At 39.3% G+C, this 24,560-nt stretch overlaps 1 protein-coding gene across 1 annotated transcript in view; it reads right to left on the bottom strand.

Moving 5' to 3' along the window:
* The window catches only part of LOC117082704 (36.4 kDa proline-rich protein-like), a 351,415-nt gene that overhangs the window by 192,689 nt on the left and 134,166 nt on the right, over nucleotides 1-24,560 (bottom strand). The gene's annotated exons all lie outside the window — the stretch shown is intronic.

Raw genomic sequence — 24,560 nt, 5'->3', positions numbered from 1 at the left:
CGGTCTGAGGGGGGCACATGCAGAGGGTCGTATGAACTGTGAACTTCAGGAAGTCCATCTGGGGAGGGGAAGGGAAGTAGTTTATTCAAAAGCCTCTTCTCTCCCCCATGCTCAAGTTCTCTCCCCAGAGGGTTAATTTCTTGCAAGTTCAAGTTGCACCACCCAGACTCTGCAGGCGGTCCCTAGGAAGCATGTAGCTCAGGTGCCCACGATGCCAGTCCCCCCGGCAGCAGCAGGAGTCCCTGGCCCTCAGCACTAAGTGTGGGGGTCCCTTGGCCTGTGCAGTCACCTGTCCTGTTCCACCTCCGACAGTGACTGTCAAGGTCGCAGGGCCGCTGCGGGAGAGGAGACTTAACCACGCAGTCTATCTCGGAGCATAACAGAGTCCACTATCATCACTTCTATTCTCCCAAATCCTGCCTACATGTAGCATGTCTGCTTCTCTTCCAATGAATACTCTTTAATTTTTTTAAAGCCCAAAATGTTGTTTTTGAATTTTTAGGAAATCTTACAAATTTTAAAATACGCCTCGTCAGTTAAGCTTCAGGACCTTTCAGAAGGGGTTTGGATGGGGTTTCCCTCCAGCAAAGCCACTGAGAATGAATGGCTAGGGAGGACATTGTCAGTGTTAACGTCCATTAATAATGAGATGCTTCAGAGAGAATTCTTTACACCTGCCTGCAGTGGGCCCAGATGTCCACGTGTGGAGAGTGGAGAAGTTATGAGTGAAGGTCTCTAAGGGGCAGTGTGGGAGGGGCCGCTGTTTCCACAGTTGAGGGAATATCTCCTTTCATTTCACTCTTCTGTGCAAAATACATGAATTTTATGTATTTCTCAGTGACTGTGCAAGCTTATTCCAAGGGTTAGTTCTTAGTATTCATTGCTATTTCTGCTATGTGGCTGCTATTAAGAGTATTTCTTCAACAGGAAGGAGAAGTCAAAGTGCATATGGGCACTTTTATTTTTTTTCCACAAAGAAGGTCTCAAATATTCAGGAGACTGGTTTGACAGTAGGAAGTAAGATGTTTTCAAGTATGAGTAGAGGTAGTGTGAAAGGAAAGGAAATTCACCAATGTGCCCAGAAAAGTATAATACTCCTTAAGATCAAAGCATAATTTTTGTAGGACTAAATGTATGCATCAAGGCAATCATTTTATATTTGCTTTTTGTGAATTTTTATTTGTTAATTTTGCATGTATTTTGTTTTGAGTTGGAGAGCTTTTTTCATATAAAATAATGAAAACAGAAAAAAGAGATGATTTTGCATATAGTTAGTGAAGAGAGATTCAAAATGCGAAGAACTGGAAAGGCAAGAAAATTTCCTGGAAATACCTGAAAGGCTTTGCTCACTTCTCACATGAGATAATCATTTTATTTTAACAAGGGAGGCAGTTCTTTTACAATAAAACGCCTCTATGGCTGGAATTAAATTTGAAAAAGAATTTGAATATGCATCCCTAATGCATGTGGTGTCAGTTGTACGATCTTGAACACTTAGTATCTTCTTACTCAACTCAGTTTGGAACAAACTGAAAAAGATCCAAGAGAGGCAGGTGGAGAGCAGGCAATCGCCCACGCCACAGGGGACGCGGGGGTGCAGGAAGTGACGCAGCCTGTCTCCTCTGTGGTTCGCTCCGCACTTGAGAATGAGGACGAAGTGTCCTCCAGTCTCAGGCAGCACTAGAAATCTGTAGGTCTCTCCAAACTTGTTAAGTGGCATATTGAAGACTGTAATTCAGAATTTCTGAAGTTGTTTCCATCATATGGACATTTTGAAAAGAAATATGAATCATTAAAGCACTTTATTAGTGCATTGTTATCCCTGGTGAGCCAATATTTACCATATAATTATTTACACCTTTGCTAATAATATGGGAACTAATAAAAATCTTCGTGTGGGCAGAATAATTGCATTGGGTAAGGCTGTGCCTCCAACTTCACTAAAAGTGAAACAGAACAAACTACTCCCTGTAACTGTGGGGGGCAGAAAGCACAGAGCTAGGCTGTGCTCACTTCCTCCCCTCAAATCCTGAATGGGTGGGTCCACCTTCCCTGGCCAGGAAGAAGTCAAGATAGAGATGATCTGGGGCATCACGCCAGACAGTCTCCCTGTGGGTGTGGAATTCAGGTACCCATTGCTCTGGTTGGAAACAGAGGGTTGGGCAATGTTGGTGCACGTGTTTAGAGATTGAACAATGAAGCTCTAAATTCTTTGTTATTCATGCTTGCACGAATTAAATTAACCATTTTATACCAGTAAGTCAAGTCACAAACAAACAGCTTGTTTTATAGGCCTGTCTCTTCTTTCCTCTAGCTGGATGTGGGTGTCACACACCTTCAGAAGACGCTGCCTCAGTGGGACTTAATCATAAAACAATGTTCTCCAAACTGCTTAATATGAAAGTGTTTATTGGACTTTGTGAGTCTTTTCAGATAATTAATTTAATCAATTCCCAATTCATCCAGAATAACAGGCTGATTATTCATTCATCTCTGTGGCCAAGGTCCTACTCTCCAGCAGTGACAATTGTTTAAATATTTAGAAGCCGTGGCCAGCCTTGCTCAGGCTGCTAAAGAAAGACAATCCCCAGGAGGCCGAGGCAGGTGCATCACCAGAGGTCAGGAGTTCAAGACCAGCCTGGCCAACATGGTGAAACCCCATCTCCAATAAAAATACAAAAATTAGCCGGGTGTGGTACCACATGCCTGTAGTCCCAGCTACTCGGGAGGCTGAGGCAGGAGAATTGCCTGATCCCAGGAGGTGGAGGTTGTGGTGAGCCCAGATTGCACCACAGCACTCCAACCTGGGCAACAGAGTGAGACTCTGTCTCAAAAAAAAGAGAAAGAAATAAAAAGAAAGAAGGAAAGAGAAATAAAGAAGAAAGAAATAAATGAAAAGAAAGAAAGGAAGAAAGAAGAAGGAAGGAAGGAGAGAGAGAAAGAAAAAGAAAGAAGGAAAGAAAGAAAGAGAAAGAAAGAGAGAGAGAGAGAAAAAACAAAGAGAAGAAGGAAGGAAGAAAGAAGGAAGGAAGGAAGAAAGGAGAGAGAGAGAAAGGAAAGAAAGAAAGAAGAAAGAAGGAAAGAAAGAAAGAGAAGAAGGAAGAAGAAAGAAGAAAGAAAGAAGAGAGAGAGAAAGGAAAGAAAAGAAAGAAAGAAAGAGAGAGAGAGAGAAAGAAAGAAAGAAAAAAGAAAGAAAGAAAGAAAGAAAGAAAGAAAGAAAGAAAGAAAGAAAGAAAGAAAGAAAGGAAGGAAGGAAGGAAGAAAGGAAGAAAGAAAGGAAGAAAGGAAGAAAGGAAGGAAGGAGAAAGAAAGAACATGAGACAACCCCCTCTAGGGACGCATGAAAAAGGACTTATTCCAAAACAACAAACAAGGTTTAGTTGTCAGGACCCTCTAATGTCAGAAGTAAAGCATGTTGTGTAGGGATCAGAAACAATATTTTGTTTGTTGTTTGTTTGTTCTGCCTGTTTTCAACTAATCTTTTTCCCCACCCCTCCATGGACTTGAATGGATACATATATATGCATATGTTTTTTCCCTGTTAATACTTCTCTTTGAGAGTTTGGCTTTCAAGCATTGTCCTGCTCTTCCTCTTCCTAAGAAACACAGTCTCTGTGGAAATGTTCCTTATGCCTGTTTATTTATGTACCACATGAATCTGCAGAAGAGACTCACTGAACCTCCACGACGTCCTTGCCTGCCATTCCCTCCACTGCCGTTTGGGATCCGAGCCAAGTCCTCCTATCCTATGGCAACTCTGTTACGCGGGTTCTTACTGTTCAAACATTTTTGAACTTGACTTAGGTTTTTCCTTCTTCTGCTGGGTGTGTCATTTGGAATGATGAACGGAGAGATGTCAGATGGAGTTGACTTTGTTCTTTTTGTTGCAGCCTGGGTCCCTGCAGCAGGCGCTGAGCCCTGGAAGCCTTGCAAGCTGCTTCTCATCCTGAGAGCTCAGCATCACCCTTCGTATCTGGGTTCGTGTTTTCCTTTCTCACGTTTCTCAACCTTCCATCTGCAGTGGGATCCGGTGACCATGAAAACACGACTTGCACGTTTAGAAAGTGATGATTTGCTTTGCCTGGTGTTACACAGGGCAGCTGTCCCTCTAAATACAAGTGTTTTCACAAGAATAAAGTTGCAGTCACCAAGATATCATCTCTTCAGACAGAAAGGGGAGGGATCTCCTCACTATCTATGGCAATTTAAGAAAGAATCTGGCCGTTGGATTTATAACTATATAGAAATTGTTCAGGGGCTTTGAAAGCACAGGAAATAGCCTATAATATAATCAGATAAGTATGAAGTAAGTATGAAACAATGCATACGTATAATTTAATCAGGTAAATATGAAGTAAGTCTGAAATGATGCGTACATACAAATTTAATCAGATAAATATGAAGTAAGTATGAAACGATGCATACATACAAATTTAATCAGATAAATATGAAGTAAGTATGAAACGATGCATACATACAAATTTGGGCTACAACTTTCAATAGAGTCATTCGGGAGTTCACATTATTCATTGCTATTATTTTAAAATTATCTTTTGCAATTTTTTAATTGCCTTCAAAAATCTCCATTTTGAAAGAAATCCATGCTTGCCTGCATATGCAAAGTAGATGAAATATTCACACCCACATTTGGCAAAGAAAGCATATTGACGTCAACTTTGTCAATGCCACTTCGATAGTCATGAGGATTCAGAGATTCACGTGTATCGGAAGCTGAACGTGTGTCAGGCACTGCTCTAAGCATCCCAAGTGCATTAACACATTTAGTCCTCAGCACAGCCCCAGCCTCACATTGCTGTTATTTCCATGTTACAGATGAGGAAACTTAAGAGACCATCTCCTTGGTCAAGTTCTCTAAACTTCTTACGATGAGGCTTAAGAAGTTTAGAGAACTTTACCAAGGAGATGTAGCTTGTCCTTGGACCCAAGGAGTGTAGCTCTCAGTCTGTGATCATAAGCAATACAACATACTACCTCTCTCAACCATCATGACACATGGCATCGATAAACTGAGTTGAATTTTTTCATATTGCCCATAAATTTGTTCATAAACTGGGAAAGAAAGACAATTTCAAAAGAGGATATTTACAAGAATAAATTGCCTTGCTCTACGCCCATAAGCATAATTTCTGTAAAAGGTATGCTTCTTTACAGAAAACCTACAAATGGTGAACTTATCTTAAAATGTAGAAGAACTGAAAAACTATAAACCATGAAATAATTTTTAAAATGTCAATAATTACTTCTCTTTATGGCTTTGTATTTGAATTACTTTTTATGTTAATACAACAAATTATATTTTCCAATTTTTCTAAGGAATTGTACTTTTAATATGATACAAACTGCAACTGATCATTGATAAAAGAAGGAATTTCAAATAATTTTGCTCAACTGGGTTAGTACTGTTGTCACAAGCTCTCAAAATATTACACAGAAAAATACAGCACGGTTTAATTACACAAACAGAGAGGAAATCACTAAGTAAAGGAACAACTAACCAAATTCTGCAGCATATTCAAGATTATGTTTGCAGGCATGCTCCATGAAGTGTTATTTATAAAATAAAAATGCATAGTTAGGAAAAAAACACAGGACTTTAGAAAAAGTGTAAATTTATCAAATTGTCCCATAAAAGAGGATTTAGTATCCGCTATCAAAATACTTCTTAACAATAGTTCTAAATTTCAGCAGCAAAACTTTTTTCTCGAAAGTTACTCTAATATTCAATCTAACATGCAAAGTACATAAGTGAGTTTTTCTCCCACCCTGTTCCTCCCCACAAGAGCCCCAGAGCACTAAAGAAGCAAAATGAAGAAACAAGCGAACACTGTGTAACATGGAAGACCATTGTGTGTCATTGCTAAATTGTTGAAGAAGGCGCCAAAAATATTAGCAGATGATGATCCTACTTTGTGGAATAGAACATGTTTATCCCACAAATCCTAAGTTTCAATTATAGGCAGGAAATGCACTTGTGACAATAATTTTAGTATTCTTTTTCTTTTCTGTGCTTCCCATAACAACTTGCAATGAGTGTAGATACTTTTTCAGCCAGAGGAACTGTGTTTTTAAAGAAGTGTTTCAGAGTAAGACATTCAGATCCACGTGGTACCTAATAAGTCTCTCACTCCCTAAATCCCACTCCCACTCCATATGTCTTCTTTCAGGACCATAATCCCAGGCCCACATTGTTAACCCCATGTTCTGGTTGCTAAACCCAACACATACCCTTTCGTGCTAGTTGTTAGTGACCTGCGGGTGGCACTTATGGAATTCTCTGCCTGTTCTTATTCTTTAAACATCCTTGACTAAGTCTACCTTTGGTTGTGTTCTGTTCCCATTCTTCCCAGAAACCCTTTCCATGCCTGTAACTCCACTTGCTGTTTCTGTAGATATTATTTCCAAATTAGCATCTTCAGCCCAAAGCTCTCCATGGAGCCTAAGACACTTACACAGTTGGCTTGATCTATTTTCTTGAGAGTCCCACAGGCTCTTTAGATTAAGCAGCTTGCACAATACCACATATCTTCTCCATACAACTTGCTCTGTGCTTGTGTTTTCCCATACTTTTAAAAGAAACCATGATTCACCTATTTTCTCAATCAGAACTTACCCAAAGCTAACGATGCTCTAAGCTGCATCCACTCTAACTTACATATCTTTTGAATTCTTTGTGTTTCCATTTCTGTTAAAACTTAGTGAATAAAGGCAAAATGAGTGTAACCACAGAGAAAAATATAAAAATAAAAGTACCATTTGCCCAGACAGTAAAATTCTAAAATGTTGGTTTATTATCATTCTCAAAACTTAGTTTGTCCTTTAAACTCAAGGCCTTTGTTGTATTTATTTGTACTCATGTCCTACCAAGTTGCCTTTGTTCCCCTTACTACTAAGAATACATCAGTTAAGGTAGGAACTTAAAAAAAATGATGGATGTATTAGACCTTCTTGCACTGCTATATATAAATACTGAAGACTAGGTAATTGATTCAGGAAATAGTTTTAAGTGGCTCACTGTTCTGCAGGCTTTATAGGAAGTGGGGCATTGGGCATCTGCTGGGCTTTGGGGAGGCCCCAGGAAGCTTCCAATCATGGCAGAGGGTGAAGGGGGAACAGGCAGTTTACACAGACAGAGAAGGAGCATGAGAGATAGGGGAGAGGTGCCACACACATTTAAATAACCACATCTTCAGAGAACTCACTCACTGTTGCAAGGATAGTGCCACGCCGTGATGGAAACTCCCTCATGATCCAAACACCCCCCACCAGGCCCACATCCAGCACTGGGGATTACAATTCAATGTGAGATCTTGATAGGGACAAATATCCAAATTATGTCAGATGTTTAGTGGATGAATAGACAAAGAAGAGATGGACGGAGAGATACTGGATTACAGAGTGTGATGATGCAATAAGATAAAGATGAAATCAGAACAAGAAAAAAAAGACAATCATAAAAAAAAGAAAAGGCAATTATTTCGCTAGAAATCACATTTCAAATGTACAGACAGTATTTCTAACTGTACTAGCTAGTACCAAATATCCGTTCATTCTAATTTTTGGTGCAAGTGAATGAAGTGAAAAGAATATTCTCCCAGAGGTGTGCTCATTATATCCCAAATCCAGAGGAAATAATTGACTTATTTCACAGTCTAACTCTTGTGCTGAATGAATCTTGTCAACTGCATGGTACTGCTGTGATTTTAAATCATGCTCCTATAGTTAATTTTATGGACCATGTCTGTAGAGTAAACTTTTTGACCTAGCTCATTGCTTTTTGGACATGTGACCTAATCGATCTGGCTGAACTAGTCCAGCAGCTGGGAGATGGCAGCCAAGACTCTACCCAGAGGCAGCGCAATTTTAAAAAGTTCTGAGCAGTAGCACGATGGCAGGGGGCTTCCCAGGTGTCCCAGACTGGCTTCATGCTCCTCACTCATCAAGTACCTTTGAGTTCTTTAATCTAGACCTTCTGATCTTAGCAATGATGTTTGTATAAATGGGACATAGGTTTAGGGAGTGTATTTGTCTCTTTTTGTGTTCTTTGAAATTTCATTTAAATGTTTCCACCTATGAAGTACTAAAATCGCATCAATAGAACCATGTTTTAGAAATACCAGAAAGAACGAGACGTGGCATCCATTCATCTCTCTGGTCAAGGTCTTCAGGCTAGGTACCATAATTTCTCTATATCATGTGGCGTTTTAGAAACTGCTACGTCAGTTCATCAAACTAAGCATTCTGCCATCATTTCCTGTCCTTATTACTTATGATGGTAACTCACAGAAATGCACCTACTCTTCTTTACCATTGTGGCCACAAACAGCCTCTTTGGCATAGCCGCCAGACTCTCAGATGCTTTGCTCATTTAAATGAATGAAAACCTGAAAACTCTGTTAAAAGAAGGGGAGGAGGTTTATCTAAAATATGATCTTAAAAATCACTTTTATTCTTATTATTTAAAAAATATCATAGCTGACCTGCAAGAAACTAACAGACAGTGAAGAGAATGACTTATTATTATGGTTGAGTGTCTTTTCCCCCTGTATTTTGTGGCATTTATTTCTTCTTCTCATCACATGGAGTAAGAGGTTCAAGTAATTATTTTGTTCACATTCTTCGGAAAAGTTAAACTCAGGCAGGTTTCAGGCATAGATTGTGAAATACGGAGGAGGAAAGGCAAACATTAACTTTATGTTGTCCAGTAGTAAATGCTCAGGGGCCCACTGGGGTTACTGTGCTGGGCATTTTCCTGTTACCTCCTGGCAAGTCTGCCATCAAAGTCATCTGGACAGCCAGGCGAGAGGGCAGCCAGCAGTATGTGAAAAACCCAGCTATTGAGAAAAGCAAATTAAAACCACAATGTGATATGACCTTACTCCTGCAAGAATAGCCATAATCAAAAAAATCAGATAATAATAGACATTGGTGTGGATGTGGTGAACAGGGAACACTTCTACTTACTCCTGCAAGAATGGCCATAATCAAAAAAATCAGATAATATTAGACGTTAGTGTGGATGTGGTGAACAGGGAACACTTCTATTTACTCCTGCAAGAATGGCCATAATCAAAAAAATCAAACAATAATAGATATTGGTGTGGATGTGGTGAACAGGGAACACTTCTACACTGCAGGTGGGAATGTAAACTAGTACAACCACTACGGACAACAGTGTGGAGATTTCTTAAAGAACAAAAATTAGAACTACCATTTGATCCAGCAATCCCACTACTGGGTATCTACGCAGAGGAAAATAAGTTATTATACAAAAAAGATATTTGAATATGCATGTTTATAGCGGCACAATTTGCAATTGCAAAAATGTGGAACCAACCCAAATGCCCATCAATCAATGAGTGGATAAAGAAACTGTGATACATATGATGGAATACTACTCACCCATAAAAAGGAATGGCTTAATGGCATTTGCAGGAACCTAGATAAGACTGGAGACTACTATTCTAAGTGAAGTAACTCAGGAATGGAAAACCAAACTTTGCATGTTCTCGCTCATAAGTCGAAGCTAAGCTATGAGGATGCAAAAGCATAAGAATGGCACAACGGACTTTGGGAACTCAGGAGGAAAGGATGGGAAGGGCGTGAGGAATAAAAGACTACAGATTGGATTCAGTGTATGTTGCTCAGGAGATGAGTGCAGCAAAATTTTACAAATCACCACTAAATAATTTACTTATGTAAACAAATACCACCTATTTCCCAAAAACCAATGAAAATAAAAAAAATATAAAATCCCAATATTGTCAAAAAGACTGTTCTTCTTGGGAAACGTGGAGGACCCATGCAGCTAACCCTCCCTCCAAGAGCATGGTGGGTGTCTGCTGCTATGTGTGGCCATGATCATAATGTCCTATATTTGTTGACCTTAAAGAAACATTGACTCTTCTCGTGGTGGCGCTTTGTGTCTTTCTTTCAATCACACTGCTTTAAGATCCCAGATGAAAAGTTAGACCTTAAGGGACAAGAAATGATTTATACAGTTTTATTTCCAAACAGTGTTTGCTGTTGTTAAAACAGTACTGCACTTGAGAGTAAATTATTGTATCAAGAAGTGAACGGCTTAAATAAATGTTTTTACTGCAGTGACATGCGATTGAGAATGTTGTCATTTATGGGACATAGCTTCACAATTTGCTGCTTTGTAGAAGAATGTCACTGTCTTGGAAAGAATCAAGATGGCAGGAAAGGGAAACAAACATATTTATGGAAAATAAAGATGATGCCAGGTTTGCAGAGGTTTCTAACTACCAGTAAATGTTGACGACTAACTGCAAATTTGGTCATTGGGGGTTAAGTTGGTTGCATTCCTGTCAATTTTTCAAACAGTCCTCTTTCATGTTTTTTCCCTTCAAATACCTTGTGAGATTTTGCCCACCAGTTGTGCTTATTTCAGAGCCGACGGCAGGTAATGAGATGCTGATTGGGGATTCTAGAATTCACTTGCTGATGATTATGTGTTATTTTAACAGGAGAATGACAATAATTTCCTGTAATGCCACTTGTTAAGGTAATTATGCTATAATTGCCTTATCAAGGTGTCATAGAGGAGAAGGGAGAAATTCCGGGATTTCGCAGCTGCTGTCGTGCTCCTTAAGTGTTAGCTTGAAGCTGCATTGTCAGCCATTGGGATAAATCCCTTTAATTGTTTTAAACCTGAGCATTGTTGTCTTGGGTAGGTATGTTACCTTGAAATGAGATTTTTCAGGAGTTGATTTTTCTCGTCTTCATATTACAGCTACATGGTGAATTAAATGCACAAATATAAACATATACTTAAACATGTTTCAATCACAATAAAATCTAAAGAATTCATTTGTAGAAAATGTGGACTTAAGAATAAATATTAACAAATATCATATAATGTAGGGCATGTATATCTAAAATGTGAGTCAAAAATGTATTTTCCAGTTAACATCTCATTGAAGATGATGTCTTTCATAGAGAAGACAAACTAGCATTATTTTTGATTGACTTTATAGTGCTATAGTGAAGCTTATTTATTTATTCATTTAGATAAGACTTTTTATCTTTATTAAAATTATCAATAATGTGAACATTATTTCAGTGAATATGGGACCTTGTTCTAAAATAATAAGCAAAATATTCTAAATTCAGGAGATTCAAATATGCTTTCCCTGAACACATTAAGCTTGCATTGTCTGAAGAGGTAAACAGTAAGGAAGGGAAACCACTGAAACGGATGGTGGGTGAGGCAGCGGGAAGTGACAGGGATGAGGGCTCCGGCAGGGAAAGCACGCCAGAACCTGAACGCTGGGTAAGCGAGGTTGGCATGTTCCATAGGGTGGCAGGTAATTTAGGCAACTTTAGAGTTCAGACAGCCATCGCCAAAGGAGTCAGCTCTGCTATGGCCTGGTGGAAAGCCTGAAGTTTTCACTGGTGCAGCGCACAGGAGGCAAAAGTGAAGTGCAACAGGAGGGAAATGGTGTCTGAGTGTTGAGAACAGAGACAAGAGCAGTAGTGGATGATTGCGTAGAGGAGATGGGGCTCAGATACCTGCGGGTGTTGTGGGTCCTGGTGGGGGTGGTTGGCCTGTACTTTGAGTGGAATGGAAGCCCATTGGGAAGTTTGTGCAGACAGGATCAAGCCTAGGGTTTTACAGGATTCTTCTGACTGCTGTTTTGAGAGGAGACTACAGAGGGGTCAAAAGCAGCTGGTGGGAGGCCAGCTGGTGAGCTGAGGAAGCAGGTGGGTTGATGGTGGTGGCTCAGAGCAAGGAAGTGGCACAAGAAGAAGTGAGAGGTGATCCCATGAGATATCCTGATAGATTGAATATCCAGAAGGCTAGGGAAAGAAGGGAACAAGGTGAAGGCTCTTAGCTTATCTACCTAGAAAAGTAGAACTGCCGGTGTCCGAGAGGAGGGGAGAGATAGCAGGGATGTGTGCACTTCTGTGTTTTGGAAGGTTTGGAAAAAGATATTTTCAAGCATGAGTATATGAATAGAACTGACTTAATAAAGACAAGAACAGTACAGGAAACGGAATGACTCAGAACAAAGTCCTTGAAGGTTGGAGGAAAGTGGCTGGATCTAGGACACTCTCTCATTATCTCAGAGAAGAAGCAAGTTTCTACCCCTTTTAGTACAAGTGAATGAGGCGGTGGACACAGAAACAGGTGCGGGAGCATGGGGCGTTTCCCACCTTGTGCATTTTTGTGGGATAGTGTTTTGGAAACACACCCTACATACGTTTACTTTTAAATATATTTTAAATCCTGCATCCTCTTCTATCTTCCATCTACAGTAGAAACCTAAACTTCGTTGCCTTCGGTTAAAGAGAACACAAAGGAACCTGATAAATATTAACCTCTTGATTTTTGAGCTCTAATTAGACATTAAAAAATACTAATGCCGAGCAATCATTTGTAAGTCAAAGCACTTTCGGTTTCTAGGACTGGGCTTTGTTGAGAAGGAATTTTATGTCTTCAATTTTAAAGTAGCTTGGCTAAGAACGTGAACAGTAACACCCAGAGAGGACACAGAGTATAGATGTAGCCGTCCTCCACTGAGCTGAGGACACTCCGAGAAGAAGGAAGGTGTGTCCCCTCCCAAAGCATGAGGAGTCTAACAGCAGGCAGGAGGGAGACGCGGGGGTATAACATGAATTCAGGTGACGCCTGGGCGTCGGAGAAGGTCTCCAGCATCACAGCACCTTGGGGTGAAGCCGTGTGGGAGAGAGTGGTAAGGAAGATTGGTGCAAAAGTAACTGTAGTTCCACAATTACTGTTGCACCAACATGTAGAAAGGCCTGGCAGTTTCAAGGTCAGTGAATAGAGACTCCTCTTGCCTCGTGTCTTGGTTTAGCTTAAGGGAAAGCAGATTAGAAAAACCCAGACTCCTTCCTGCCTTCTGGGAAGCAGAGGATGGATGAATATCCAGAGCATCTGGAAGATTGCACTGGGGTTTGGGCCCACAGAAACCCTCCCATCACTGTGTAGCTTAGGAAGAATGGCCAACTGTGGCCAGTGAGTATGTCTGAAGCCCAGTAGAAACGCAGTGGCTGCAACAGAAAGGTTTGAGTTTATGAACCAAGCACAAAAAGGGGGTGGGTGAGTGTCACCTTCACTTTTGCAGAGGTGAATGAGGAGAGAAGGGGGCATGGAACACATTAATTCCTCCCTGGTAAAGTATAATTTTCTAAAATTATAATTCATTGCTCTCATGCAAACAAACAATGAACGCATTTCAAAAGTTTTGTTCAAATCCCTAATTAATAAGGGATGAATAAGGTTAACATAGGTTTAAAGGAGAATTTGAAAGATGGAAAGATAGATGAATAGATGAATGGATGCATAGATAGCGGATAGAGAGATAAATAGATGAACATATGCATGGATAGATGGATGAGTAGGCTGGATAGACGTGGGGGACAGACAGACAGATAGATGAGCAGACGCATGGATGGATGGATGGATGGACGGATGGACGGATGGATGGATGGATGGTTGGATGGTTAGATAGAGAGATGAATGGATGGATAGAGGGATGCATGGATGGATGAACAGAGATAGATAGATAGATAGATAGATAGATAATAAATGAACAGATTCATAGATGAGCAGATGGATGATGGACAGACCACCAGATACATAGATGAACAGATGCGTGGATGGATGGATGGATATATATGTAGATAATAGACAAAAGAGAAGTAGATAGACCTATGGACAGATGAAAGGATGACAGATGAGTGGATGGATAAAGAGATGATAGATCACTGATAGACAGATGGACAGATGAATGGCTGAATAAGCAGACGGATGGATAGATTACAGACAGATGATGAATACATGCATACATACATACACGTTGAATCCATATGAACGATGCTGACAGTGAATGAGAATTGCACACATTTAAGGTTTTAAGACTTCATTTGAGAATTAAAAACAATTTTACAAACACTGCAATTTTTGTTTTCTTTCATTTCTTTTGTTTTAAAGACAACATTAAAACAGCAGTTTGGCATCAGAATGAAGACTGATGAGTTTTTTTTCTCAGTTTCCATCCACCAAAACATTTGCCAGCCTCCTGCAAGGTAAATTCTAACTGCAGCCCAAGTGGGGCTCAAGCTGCTCTGACTGCCAGAGAGGACCAGTGAGTGAAACTGACAAGGTCAGGAGAAGGAAAAGATACACAGACTCTGGCTACTTTTGCAAGACACTTTCTTCCTTGTTCTCACTAAATTGTTTGAACACTGTCAAGACTCAGTATCTCCTTCTAAATGGAAACAATGACATGTCTCTCAATTCCAGCAGCTCTTTTCCGTGATCAATCCCCACATCTTCTCATCGCCCCAAGTTTTTGAAACTTCTCTCCTTTTCTGTTCTCTTCCTCTTAACTTGGGGGTCCTCCTGAGATGCTTCTCTCAGACTCTGGCTCCTACCTGACATTTAGAAACAGTCCCTCTCAAGTGAGACTTTTCTAAACCAGGGGCGACCACCCGCTGTCTTCTGCGATGGCTGTGCAGTCTGATGAGCATGAAGCCACTGGGAGAGACTCAACATAGGTTTTGGAGTCTTAGCCAGGAACTGCGGGTCTGTAGTGCCAGCTACTTGGGAGGCCAAGTGGGAGGATTTCTTAAGCCACATTTGAGACTAGGCAACTCCATATCTTAAAAAACAAAATGTCTAGACACCAGAGCCACCATCTGAGCTGAAGTTCCACTCTGTCACCTGACAGCCACGGGACCTGTTGCCGATGGCTTCATAACTCTCCACCCCAGTTTGTTTGCCTGTAAAGGTAGGAAAAATAGTGTTTTCCTCCTAGGTTGATGGTAATGAAAATCTGTGACCATACACACAATAATGCCAGAATAAGGAGTCTGAATGCTGCTGCCTGTGGCTCAGAGAAACCTTAAGGAAAGAGAGGGGAGGGAGGGAAGGGGAGAGGAAGAAGGGAAACAGAGCAGGAGGGGAAAACAGCCCCTAACCTCTTCAGTCACACTCTTCTTTGCTCCCCCACCAATAGGGAAAAGATGCTAGTTTTGAGCGGGACATTCTTGCTCTTAATAACATCTTATTGTCCCTTTCATCTTATCTTTTACTAAATTTCAAGTTACGTATCAGAAGGAATTAGAGTGAAATGATTAATGAATTTCACTTCATTCTTGAAGCAAAATCAATTGATGGTTCTATTTATTTATATTTGTTAGTAATCTAGTACAGTCTGGTTTTATAGAGTGAAAAATTATAGAGATAACTCATTTATCTTGAAAATTAATATTCTGATACTCTCTTTTTGGTTTAATTTATGCTTTATATGTTATATATGGGTTCAATAAAAAACAAAGGAAAAATACATTTGACTTTAAAATATCATGACAAAAATATTAAGGAATGTGCTAGTAATGGAATCTACAGTTCCTACAAATCAAATAGTAATGATGCCACGGTGGGAAGGTCCAATTAAAAGAAGCTGCTGGTCAAACAGACCATTTTCTCTTTTTTCTTAACTCCACTGCTAAATTTATGTCTTGTTTTCCCTTATTGATATATAGTTTGCTTCTTCTCGAATTTTTCTTTAAAAATACAAAGTGTTTAAACATTTAGGATGCTGTGGACCTTATAAAAGCAAATAGCAGGAGTCAAGATATCACTAAAACTAAAATCGAGTAGGATAGCTGTCAATAAGCATAAAAGCGAGCCATAATCTTTGTCCTGCTAAGATAACCCAAATGCAACACATTATGTTAAAATCTCCCTGGGATACAAATTTTTTTTGATGGCAGCTGTGAAAAAGTTAGACTTTTGTCATAGAGTGGAATAGGGCCAGAACATTTTCTTGCCATTCCTCTGGCTTTGATTAGGAATTTTGTTTTTAAAAGAAGTAGTTTTCTGTCTATGCATGAAATTTATGCTTACCTGTAAAGAATGAGTCAGGAAGGAGTAACACAAATCAGGTATCATTATGCCTTTTGTTTTTTTCCCTGGTTAATCTCGCTTTAAATTATCCACTGGACCTTTCTCTTCATGCTCAGGCTGCTTTAGTTGGAAATGAATACTGCAGTTTCTTTCACCAAATGAGTAAAATACTCTCTTTAGTTCATTTTATTTTGAGGTGTTATGATTTCAAATCACAGAAATGAAGAGAAGAGAAACAAGGTACTGAAAAAGGTGTTTTATAATTCTTTTGGATATTTTCAGTAGTTCTATACACAATTAGAGATTGCTGACGCAATGGTTATTAAGAAACAAAGGTGCCTGATTGTCACACAATTTCCCAGTGAATGAGGGAAAATTAATTTATCGTCACTACATTTAGTTACACAAGTTTAACGGAATATTCACATTTAATTCACATCATTTAAAAGGTGTTTTTTGTCACTTACATAGCATTAACAATATTTTATGTATCACCTTCTAGAGCCGGAGATCATTTTTCCTTGCTAAGATTTGACTGAATAGGGATATTTATTTTGACACTAACACCTATGCTTTACATTTGGGGAGTTTGAATCTTACATCATTTTATTTTGTTTTGTTCTGTTAAATGATTAGAAACAAGACAACTGAAATAATAGGGAGAAAATTATAAAATATCTGTTTTAAAACCTAGCATCTTATTACCTGCTTCTGAAAAAGATTTTTAGTGTATTTTTTGTCCTTTAAAACGGTGTATAAATGTCTGATATCTTAGTGCTGTATCTTGGGGAAAAGTTCGTCTTTTTTCATGGGAAAGGGAAGTATTACATGAGTAGATTAAGCCACTTTTCCCAAATGCAAATATCTTAGAAATAGTAATTTGTGATGGGATTCTCATTTATGTTCTCTGGATTTATGCTGTAGTACTTGTTCAGTGGGTACTTTATAACTACGTAGTAATGTTCCTAGTAACTGCCGATGGGACAGTGGTTTCCAAATGTGCATGTTTCATTGACTCAGTGATGCCCTTGATCAAATAACATATTGTTATTTTATATCAGACTTAAAAAGAGAAACTACTGGTAGTTAAATTATCACCTAGAATGTCTAATGTAACCGACCAGAAAAAAAGCTTTTAGGTATTTACTTAAAAAAATAAGTGGGTAATTTTTGGATTCTGCTTTATCAGTGGGCTTGAGTATGCACAATATTTTACTGTTTGTCCTTAAGGCTAACAATTTTAGTTACTAAAAATTGTCCGGAAATATTGCATTATATCCTAGGTATTAATAATGCATTATAAAACTGTTAGATGCTACTCTTACCCTTTGATGACTATTAATTTTTCTTTTATTTTAGTAGACTGGATTTACTAGTCTCCAAGGGTATACTTTAAAATCTCAACTCATTTTAGCCACAGCTGGGCTATCTGGGTAAAACTTTAGATATGAATATTCTGGGATAGCCAGTGATTTGTACAGTTTGGTCCATAGATATATGTCCCCTTTGTACGCAGATATGTGTGTGTGTGTGCATATATATATATTACTGTTATAAATAAATTTATATATTACTGTTACAAAAAAGAACAGGTAAACTATACATTGGGAAAAGCTATTTGAACTGTGAACATGTGACAAAACACTTTTATGTAGAAAGTTTTAAAAATCCTACAACTCAAAAATAAAAAAGACAAATAATCTATGAAAAGAATGGGCAAACACTGAACAGACTCTCCACAAATTAAGAAATACCAACGAGCAATGAGCAGTGACTTCATAAAAGGAAGGCTCAACATCATGATTAAGAAAATGTGGCACATATACACCATGGAATACTATGCAGCCATAAAAAAGGATGAGTTTGCGTCCTTTGTAGGGACATGGATGCAGCTGGAAACCATCATTCTTAGCAAACTATCACAAGAACAGAAAACCAAACACGCATGTTCTCACTCATAGGTGGGAACTGAACAATGAGATCACCTGGACTCGGGAAGGGGAACATCACACATCGGGGCCTATCATGGGGAGGGGGGAAGGGGGAGGGATTGCATTGGGAGTTATACCTGATGTAAATGATGAATTGATGGGTGCTGACGAGTTGATGGGTGCAGCACACCAACATGGCACAAGTATACATATGTAACAAACCTGCACGTTATGCACATGTACCCTAGAAATTAAAGTATAATAAAAATAAAAATAAAAAAAGAAAGAAAATAAAAACTGGCACAATTACATGTCCATAAGTACAGCTAAAATTTAAAGACACATGGATAAAAATTCAAGTGGTTAAAATAAAAATTTTGGCAAAAGTTTAGAGGTACCACATTCTTGATTCTTGGCAAAAGGTAAAATGAATATCTGCCATCTTTCTGTTGCCTTTATGTCTTATGCCTTTTTTAACCTTATTCCTTTATTCTTGCCTTATTTTGTGTTAAACACTTTTTTTTGGTATAACATTTTAATTCTCTTATGGTTTTTTTTTTTTCGCTTTTTAAAAAATTATTCTAGCAGTTTCCCTGAACATTACAATTAACATCTTGATTTCTAATATTCTGAACTATTTGATTTTTATTTAATTTCTGTAGTAAACAAAACTTTTGCTTCTATACAGCTCCATTCCGTTCTCCCCTTAGTTTTCTATTATTGTCATGCAAATCACATTGTTATACATTAAGTGTCCAACAACACAGATGCATAATTATTATTTTTACGTCTGTTTCTTTTTAAACAAGATAGAAAAAAATAGCTACAAACAAATCTGCATTTTTACAGTCTTTGATATTAACCTATGTTGTTACTTTACCAGTGCTTTTTATTAATTCATGTAAATTTGAGTTATTGCTGAATGTCCTTTCCTTCCTTATTGTTATTGTTTGGGAATGTCTTAATTTCTTTTCTTTAATGGAGAAACATTTTTCTAGATAAAATTTTTGTTTAGCAGTCTTTTTCTTTTAGCACCTTGCATATGTCATCCCATCACCTTCTAACTGTCATAATTTCCAATGAAAAACAAGCTATTAACTTTACTGAGGTTCCTTTGTATGTAATGATTCACTTCTCTGTTTGTTCCTTCTAGATTATGTCTTATCATTGGCTTTCAACTATTTCACTATGGTGTGTGTTTAGGTGGGGATCACACTGAGTTTATCTTACTCAGAATTGTTGAGCTACTTATACATGTAGATAATTTTTTTTTTCTAATCAAATTTGGGGTTTGTGGCTACTGTTTCTTCAAGTATTTATTTATCCTCCTCTTTTTTTCCTCTCATTCTGGAACTCTCATTATTCATAAGTGGTTTCATTTGATGGAGTTTCACAGGTGGCTGAAGCTCTGCTTATTTTTCTTTATTATTTTTTCTTTCTGTTCTTCAGACTGAATAATCTCAATCAACTTGTCTGAAGTTCATTATTTTTTTTTTCCAAGACAGAGTTTCACTCTTGTTGTTCAGCCTGGAGTGCAATGGCATGATCTCAGCTGATTGCAACCTCTGCCTCCCAAGTTCAGGTGATTCTCCTGCCTCAGGCTCCCAAGTAGCTGGGATTACAGGCATGCACCACCATGCCCGGCTAATTTTTGCGTTTTTAGTAGAGACAGGGTTTCACCATGTTGGTCAGGCTGGTCTCAAACTCCTGACCTCAGGTGATCCACCTGCCCCGGCCTCCCAAAGTGCCGGGATTACAGGCGTGCACCACCGTGCCTGGCTGAAGTTCACTAATATTTTTGTAACCTCAAATTTTCTGTTGAGCTCCTCTAGACAATTGTTTGTTTCACGTACTGTCTCCAACATTTCTATCGGGTTCTTTTTGTGTGACTTCTATGTCTTTGCTGATGTTCTCTGTTTGGTGAGATTGTTCATATACTTTTCTATAGTTATTTAAATGTGGTTTCATTTAGTTCTCTAAGAATATTTAAAACAGCTCATTGAAATGATTTGTTTAGTGAGTCTAATGTCTCTGGGGGTTCTCATGGAGAATGTCAACTGACGGCTTCTTTCCTGGTGTGTGAGCTGTACTGTCTTGCTTTTTGTTCACATGCATCATCACTTGTTATTGCTGCTGTTATAAACATACATGTTAAATAATGGAGTGCGGCGACTCTAGAAACAACTTCCCTTGTAGGGTGTATTGTTGCTGTTTGCTCAGTGACTATCCTCAGCCAACTAGGGAGCATCTGGTCTCTTTGTTGTCTGTTGTTAATAATGTCTCTGCTCAGTTGGCTTAGTGAGAAGTCCGTGATTTAATAAAGGTTTCCTTAAATTTCCAAGAATCCCAGGATTCTCCAACTGAGTGTGCCTCATCACCCCCTCAGGACTCACATGTGTGGTTTTGACTCTGCCTTTGCCTTTACTTTCTGCTTGCACAGATCCTTAAATTCAACCAGAGCTGAGAGTGTAGGCCTTCCACAGGTCTTTGCATGTGGACTTCTAGATTCTCAGAAATGTATTGGAACGTTTGAAACCTGCCTGTGAACCTCTCACTCCACAGCTTTTCCTTTTAAGCTTTTTGGTCAGCTTGTTTTCTGTTTTCCCAACAGCTACTACCACCTCAGGAAGTGGCTACGTTCACAATTGCTACAAATGTCCAACAAACATCCCATATCTACGTGCACTGAGTAAGGTCTGTGTCAGGTCAAATAAAGGTAAGTCCTGCAAACAGGGGTGTATCAGTCCGTTCTCATGCTGCTATAAAGACCGGGCTGAGACTGGGGAGTTTATAAATAAAAGAGGTTTAATTGACTCACAGTTCTGCAGGGCTAGGAGGCCTCAAGAAACTGACAATCATGGCGGAAGGGGAAGAAAACATGTCATTTTTCACTAGGGTGGCAGAAAGGAGGAGTGCTGAGCAAAAGGGGAAAAGTCCCTGATAAAACCACCAGATCTTGTTGAGAACTTACTATCATAAGAACAGCATGGAGGCAACTCCTCCATGATTCCATTACTTCCCACTGGCTCCTTCCCACGATTTGTGGAGATTATGAGAACTACAGTTCCAGATGAGATTTGGGTGGGGACACAGCCAAACCTTATCAAGGGGTTTTCAAGAAACTGTGAGAACAAGTCAAATTCAAACAACTTCCTGAAAATTTGATGGAAAGTGACAAACACATTATGCTTTCTCCAGGGGCCACTAGCCTGCTGTGTTTTATGTGGATTGTGAAGCTGTTGGTTTTCAAGGCTACTGCAAAGCTGGGGGAGAGGAGGATGGTTTAAGAAAAAATTAAAATGCCACAACTCTCACTGTTCTTACTGACATTCTGCCACTTTGTTTTTGTTTTTGAATCAATACTCCACAGACTAAAATCTACGGTGAATCTTGGAAGTCCTAAAACAGTTTATTTTGATGATGTTCTCATTGCTTTCATTGAGGAGAGGCTTTCTGATGTCCTTACTCTGCATTCTCACTGACATCACACTTACATACTTATTTTGTTAAACAAAAATGTATCTCTACCAAAATAATGCTACCATAATGTCCACATCAGCTTTGTTCAGGATAGTAAAATCTAGAAAGAGTACTTGAACAGGACAATTGCTGTACATCCTGTGGCATGGTCATGCAGTAAAGCAGTGCCCATCCATAGGGTGGACAACATGGTTAAATCTCAAAAGCAATTGTTTTCAACTTAGTATCAACACATGGCTGTTGCCTGGTTGCCTAACGAATACTTCTATTTTCTCTTTTGTTTGCCATATGTTTGTTGAAAGAATTATAGACAGAATAAAAGAATTAGAGCTCTGTGTATTGAACTAATATTGAGCTGCCCAAGTGTATAAACCAGAGATTCCCTTAAACCTATTCTTGATTCTATCAGCATCTCCAACCTGTCCTTTGGAATAGTAGATGTGAATGATGAATGACAGGGGAATGTTTTAGCATTCATGCTTTTAAAAATTAAGAAAGATATATAGTCATTGTTTAATGTTAAGAACTAAAGTTTAAAAATACTTTTTAACAACTTTTGATTAAAATTGGCAGCAAAGTGGATGAGGATGCCTGGTGGAATAGTGAATCTGGGAAGACTGAATCCAGACTGCACATACTGAGGACTTTTATGCATGGGAGCCTGTAATCAGTACCCTGAGTACTAATAATTTTCAAAAAAGCCTTGGAATATCATGTAAAGTATCTACTTCATCTCACTCGTTCAAGTGAATATAATTTAAAAATATAATTTTACATGATAATTTTTCTTTCTGAATAAGCAGCAATTATAAGGCTTACTGAAGTAATGGCAGCTAGCGAATTTTGTAACTGTGGAAAGCAGACCAGATATTCAAGTTTTTTAAACCATATTTTATATATATTTAATTTCTTAATACACATTTTTAGATGAAGAATTCACCTTTTATGCTTGGCAAATCAGACTGCATAACCAAATTATTCTTAGACACGTTATTTCAGATGTTTTCTAAGGATAGCCTTGGCAACATGATAGAAATAACAGTATGATAATTTACAGTTTGAATATACTCAACTTCCACATGGATCCTGCAGTTTGAGGGGACTTACCATGAACTCTGTTTATCAAAGAAGCCACTGCAGGTGGATACTTCACAGTTGGGGACTCTAGTCTACCTGTCCTATTTTCTGTTTTTCAAGCAAATTAGTATAATATTATACCAGAAAAGATGTTTACTACAGTCTTAGTCTGAGCTTATATAAAAAATTGCCATAAACTGGGTGGCTTACACAACAAACAGTTATTTCTCATAGTTCTAGAGGCTGGGAAATCCAAGTTCAAGGCGCAGGCAGGTCCGGTGTCTGGGGAGGGCACTCGACCTGGAGATCTGGAGTGAAGCATAGGCGCCTTCTTGCTGTGTCCTCACACAGTGGAGAGAGAAAGGAGAACAGCCCGTCTTTTTATCTCTTCTTAGAAGTGTGCTAATCCATCTAATGGGCTCCAATCTCATGATTTAACTGCCTCCCAAAGACTGCATCTGCTGATACCCTTCCATTGGAGGTTAGGATTTTAACACGGATTTTGGGAGGACACAAACATTCAGTCCATAACAGCTACTTAATCATTTGTCTTCAGTGTCCTGTGGCAGAAGTAGTGGGCTTCATTTCCATGTTCATAAATGCAGAATCAACGAGTGTGTCTCTATGCTCTGTTTGCTCACCATCTCCACAGAAACTGGTGAAATATTTCAAACCACCTGCACTCCTTTCATATCTTTTCCTGCATCACTTTTTACAGATGATCTTACTTCCTATTTTATATAAAATGGACATGCAAAGCATCACACCTACAAGGCATCCACACTTGCCCACGCTTACCGTTCACCTTCTTATCTTATCCACTCTGCTTCCACTCTGGCTTTTTACTCTCCTTCTGAAAGAACTCACCCTATGAGTTCCACCCTATTCTAGAGCTCCACCCAGGTTACTCATCTCAGTGAACTCCCAGAAACAAGCATCATCTTTGGTGTCTCCTCCCTGAATCACTGATCCCTTCCCGCTGACTCACATAGACACTCGACTCTCTTCACTTCCCTCATCTTTCCACAGTCACTGTTGCTCCCTGCTGCTGCCATAAGGCCTCCTGGCTGGGATCTTCACATGGTCTGTGGCTCTCCCGCCTATTCCCCCATGGAAATCCACAAGGATAATTATAAAATGCAAATTCAATCGTGTAATCTGCTCTTTGCCTATTGTCTCCCATCCATAAAATACTTTTTTTTTTTTTGAGACAGAGGTTTGCTCCGCAGCCCAGGCTTGAGTGTAGTGGTGTGATATAGGCTCACTGGAGCCTCGACCTCCCTGTCTCAGCCTGTCCTCCCGTATCAGTCTCCTGAGTAGCTGGAACTGCAGGTGCTCATGACCATACCAAGCTAATTTTTGTGTTTTTTGTACAGATGGGGTTTTGCCATGTTTCCCAGGCTGGTCTCAAACTCCTGGGCTCAAGCGATCCTCCTACCTCAGTCTTCCAAAGTGTTGGAATTACAGATAGGAGCCACCATAAAACACTTTAATGGCTTCTTGTCTGCAGGGTGGTTGCAAAATTCTAAGTAGGACCTAAAGCCTTAGATTGTCCCATAGCTGCCCACACCTCCGTTCTCACCTAAGCAGCCTCCTTATCAGCTATTCAGAATGCTGGCCTGTTCCCAGACTCCACACCTAGCACCTCTTTTTGCTAGAGCACATTAGCTCTCAAGACCAGGCTCTTTCCCCACTCGTCCTCTGACTCACAGTTCCAGTCTTCTGTGGCCATCCTCATGAATCATTCTCTCTTCACCCAGCCATGTGTGCTCAATGCACTAAGTGTCTATCTTAGTCTGTTTTCTGCTACTGTAACAGAGTAGCACAGACAGAGTAATTTAAGAAGAAAATTGATTTATTTGGCTCACGGTTGTGGGGGCTGGAACGTCCAAGATCAAGGGGCTGTATCTGGTGAGGGACTTCTTACTGCATCTTCTCACGGCAGGTGGCATCACATGGTGAGGGTGCAACCCAGAGAAGGAAAGGAGGCCTGGACTGCCCTCTCCTAATATGCATTCATTCCAGAGACTAGACATTCACTTAATCACCTCTGTAAGGTCCTGCCTCTCAATACCATCATAATGGCAATTACTTTCCAATATGAGTTTTGGAGGGGACATTTAAACCATATCATCATCCTTCCAGCTCAGCAC

The sequence above is a fragment of the Trachypithecus francoisi genome, unplaced genomic scaffold (genome assembly GCF_009764315.1).
Source record: "Trachypithecus francoisi isolate TF-2019V2 unplaced genomic scaffold, Tfra_2.0 Lachesis_group9, whole genome shotgun sequence".
NCBI classification, from domain to species: Eukaryota; Metazoa; Chordata; class Mammalia; order Primates; family Cercopithecidae; genus Trachypithecus; species Trachypithecus francoisi.
This window is presented reverse-complemented; position numbering and strand designations above follow the sequence as displayed.